The following is a 5,000-nucleotide window of genomic DNA, read 5'->3' as shown; positions in this document are numbered from 1 at the left end:
TAGGCTGAGATATATGATATTCTTCCGTCAGTTTTTTTTATGAAAATGTCAATTCTTGAGTTAAATGTCACCTGTTGGGGATGTACGACCAGGCTAGCTGTAGCCTACACTAACAGTCAACGTAGGCGTGAGTACAATATAGGATAGGCTATATGGAATGCAATATATATACTATATATAATATATAAATATATATATAGATATATAATTATATATAGTATATATAGATATAATACTATATATATATATATGTCACCCACTGCAAGTATATTCTTTACCAGGTGGTATGGTAACGATGTAATGGCCTTGTTATAATACCAGTCAGCGGGCAATAATAAAAAAAAATTACCAAAACCAAAACATGTCTGTTGCAGTTTATCACTGAATTATGTTCACTTTAAACTTAACTTTACTTAGCACTTAATATTACACTTAATAAATAATCTAATAACCCAAAACACCAAGATCCAGGCACAAGAATAAGAAAACACTCGAAAAATATTTAACTTTAATACAAAAAACGATAAATGCACCCACTAATATATAATAATAATCACTTTTACACCACAATTAAGCACCACCTAAAAAATAAAAAAAAGCGAGCAGATGTTGACTGTATGAACAGCTGTGATTTCTCAACTCTGTTACATTATTTTCAACAAATGTAAAATCACTTTAAAGTACTGGACTAGTGTCTCTCCAAGGAGCATTTAAACAGGAACAGAAAGTGCTTAAATACGAACAGAACAATTTACAAAAATGTTTACAGAAAAATACAAACTATTTTTAATCATTCTTTTTTTTATTTGCAATATTTAATGTGACAGCTTGTCACAGCTCCTCCCCTGTAGGATAACAGCAGCCTGATAGCTGTTATATGGATAGAGATCAGGGTCGACCCAACAGTATCTTTTTATTCTGCAGACTGGTCTTTGGGAAACGGGATAAGGCATCTGCTATGGAGTTGTTGATGCCTTTGATGGTCCGAAGTTCAACGTTGAATCTGGTTAGGTGATATGACCATCTTAGGAGTTTTTGATTCTGTAGTCGGGAACGTTCCAAATACACTTAAGGACGATGGTCTGTGTAAATTATTACTTTCTGATGACCCTCGAGGTATGTGAGAAATGCTGGAGAGCTGCTATTTATGGCATACAGCTCTTTCTCGATGGTAGCCCATCGAGTCTGTGCTCCCCGGAAATACCCTGAGTAGTAGGCGATGGGTAGGAGGGAGTCTAGAGTTATGTCCTCTGGAATTGAATTGGGGAGTGGATGTTTGCAGCAGGACTGCTCCATAGCCGGTAGCACTGGCATCTACTTGGAGACAAAAATCTTCTTAAAGTCAGGAGCCTTGAGTATGGGGTTTACATATTAGAATATGGTTTAATTTTTGAAAGATCGTATTTATTTCTGAGTCCAGGAAAAAGTTACTTTTGATGATGTTAATCTATAGAGTGGGCAGCAAATGAAGAGAAATCTCTTACAAATCTTGAATAGTAAGATATCATACCAAGGAAGGTCTTTTAACTCTTTTTTTTGTTTTAGAAGGAATAGGAAATTGCTTTATACTTAGGATATTGGCTTCTTTCGGGGCGATGTGACCCATTGCCCAATGCGATGGCCTAAATAAGTTACTTCCGCTCTGCCAAATGTGCTCTTTACTAAATTAATGGTTATCTGCTTTGCGGAACCGTTCGAGTAGTATTGCCTAGATGAAATGTTCGTCCCAATTCTCACTGACAATGATCACATCATCCAGGTACACGTAGGTGTTAGGTAAGCCTGCGATAATGTTACTCATCATTCTCTGAAAGGTAGCAGGAGAATTAGTAAGTCCGAAAGGTACACTGTATAAGAAAATGAACCAAATGGGTGGTAAAGGCAGAGAAATTTCTTATGCCTTTTCAGTTAATGGAACTTGATAGTAACCTTTCATCAAATCTATTTGTGTTAGGATTTTTGCCTTCCCTATGTTGTCCAAGATATCATTAATTCGAGGTAGAGGAAATGAGTCTTTAATGGTGACTTTAATTTGCGGTAATCTGTGCATAGCCGTAGTTGACCATTGGCTTTGGTACTAAAATGCACGGTGAAGCCCAAGGTGACGTACTGTTCAAGCTAAATTATTATCTATAAGATTGAACATCCTTTCTTAGAGATTCCAGTCTTCTACCAACTACTCTATAATATGGCTGCCTTATGGGTGTAGTCCTGGCTCTAAAATGATATCATGCTTAATTGTGTCACTGACTTTTAATTGATCCGAACAAACATCTGAATACTCCAGCAGTAACTTAGTTAAAGTTTTACAATGATTAGGCGGGACTTTTGCAAGATAACTTGGCAAGGATTCTAATACTTGGCTGTTGAGAAGATCCTTCCATGATACAAGATTATCCTCTGAAGGAGTTTCTTCATCTACCTCCTGTTTTTGAACTGAACTGTGGTATCAAACAGAAACCGTTTGAGAAGAGATGTGACTTACCACATTAGCATGCACGATATGTTTTAATTTTATATTACATGTACCATTTGAGTAGGACGTCGTCGGTCAGGTGTGGATATAGTTTAAATTTAATTTGGAAAGGTCACTGGCGATGGTATAGGGTCCCATAAAATTTCTCTCTTAAGGGTGCACCTGGTATCGATGATAAACCAGAACCTGGTCGCCAATGTTGAATTCTCGCAGCTTTGTTTTCCTGTTGTAAAGGTTGGACATTTTCTCCTGAGAAAATCAAAAGTTTTTCATTAGCAAAATTATACATGGAAAGGAACTTTTCTTTCAGTTCTTTCATATAAGCTAACAGGGTGTGGTAGTATCCTCCTCCTTATTATGAATGAAATTTTCTTTCACCATACTTAGCGTGTTCGTGGTTTCCTGCCAAACATAAGTTCGAAGGGTGATACACCAGTCGAATCATTAGGTACACTGCGTAGCATATACATGAGAAGGTCTAAATTTTCATCCATGATTGGGCAGTCTCCACCATGTATTTACGTAGAAGATTTTTTATGGTCTGGTGTACCCTTTCAAGAGCTCCATTTTGTCTGTGGATGATATGCCGAAGCATAGACATTGTGAATATTAAACTCTTGCATACTTTGTTTGAATAGCTTACTGGTAAAATTAGTACCTCTGTCACATTGGAGAATCTTAGGATATCCAAGGTTGTGAACACCTTAACAAGCTGACCAATGATTGTTTTTGGCATTAATGTTCTTAATAGGCATTGCAATGGGATATCTAGTAGTAGGACACAAGATAGTTAGCAAGTACTCGTTACCTTTCCGAGTTTAGGCATTGGTCCTACACAGTCAATTATTTTCTCAAAAGGTTGTTTTGGTACAGAGATGGGCTGCAAAGGTGCACGAATAATACTCTCGTTGGGCCTACCTGTGACCTGGCATTGATGACAGGACATTATGTACTCCTTAATATTTCTTTATACCTGGCCAGAAGAAGTCCTGTGAAACTCTGATAGGTTTTATTAACTCCTAGATGGGATTCAGAGGTGTGAGCCAAATCTAGAAGTGGTGGTACAATGGTTGCTGGTAAGACAAGCTGGTGACAGTCATGCCACGTGGAAGTTACTGGTGCTTTGGAAGATCTAAAATGCCTGAAGAGTAAGCCGTGATCAGTATAAGGAGTCTTGGGGTTATCTGATGGATTTTTTCTACTCTTTTCCATATGTCGTAAGGCTAGGATCATTACTCTGCAACTGCTGAAACTTTACTTTGCTTAAATTTACTAATTCCAAAGCCTTCTCTACTTTAGATGTTTCAAGAGTTATTTTTCTTTTCTTTGGAACTTTTGAGACAGATTGAACAAATTATTTTCATTCTTTACTTTAAGTTCTTGTTTCAGAATGACATCTGGATCTGTTACTACTAAATTCAAAGCATTGCCCCTGCAAGGTCATTACCAATCATACCTGTATTGATGGATGTGGCAAGGGTTTATTAGACACAGCAACAGAAGCTTTACCTGTGTAGTAGGGGCACTGAAGTGTTACCTCAGCCAAGGGTAGAGTCTTGGTCGATGTCAAGTCCGTTACAGCAACATATTCTTGCTTCATTGTCAGCTCCTGTGGTGGTAGGTTGATAAATAGTTTGAGACGATCCTGTATCACGAAGACAAACTACAGGTTTCCCATTTACTGAACCTTGGCATGTGTAAGGTTTGAAGGAATCTAAATCCGGAGTAGGGACGGTCACATGCATCGTTTTCTTGGAATCCTGTTTTTTTACCAGGCTTATGTTCTTTGACTTCAGACTTTCTACACTGAGGATCTGGGCACTTTTCAATGGGATGTCCTACCTGCTTACAGTAAGTACAAAATCTGTCTGAAAAAAAGGTAGTTTTATTATGGGCAGGTTTATACGATTTATGGCGCAGAAAATAGTCATCTGCCAGACTAGCTGCTTTCATGAGATCAGTTCCTCCTTATCTAAAATATAGTTAGCAATGTTAAATGGCACTTTTCTAAGAAACTCTTCCATTATTACCAGACTTTTAAGTGACTCAAATTCTTTAATTCCAGCTTTGTCAATCCACTTTTGAAATTGTCTAACTTTAGTATCACAAAATTCCACAAATGTCTGGGTTGGAGATATCTGTGAATTGCGGAAACTTTGACGATACCTTCCTATTGTGATTGAATAAGCGTCTAGAATAGCTTTCTTAAGGATCTGATAATCCTTAACAGTAATCATTTGCGAGGAAACATAAGCTGCCTACCTTAGAAACCGTTTCTAATGAACATTACCCAATGTTCTGCCGGCGCACTGAGCGAGGTAGCTGTATCCTCGAAAAGTGTCGAAGAATACTTCGGGTTCTTTTTCATCAAATGTAGGAATGAAGCTTTTTTGCTTTGTTGAAGTCGAACTTTTCAGGAAGATTGCGTTCTTCTTCCTTGGTTTTAAGTTGTATGTTAGCAGTTTCTCTTGTTTTCGACAATTCTATTTCCGCTAATTTCTTTTGGAGTTCTACTTCCTGTAAT

This window comes from Macrobrachium nipponense, chromosome 25 (genome assembly GCF_015104395.2).
Source record: "Macrobrachium nipponense isolate FS-2020 chromosome 25, ASM1510439v2, whole genome shotgun sequence".
Classification (NCBI taxonomy): Eukaryota; Metazoa; Arthropoda; class Malacostraca; order Decapoda; family Palaemonidae; genus Macrobrachium; species Macrobrachium nipponense.
Note: the sequence above shows the minus strand (reverse complement) of the source record.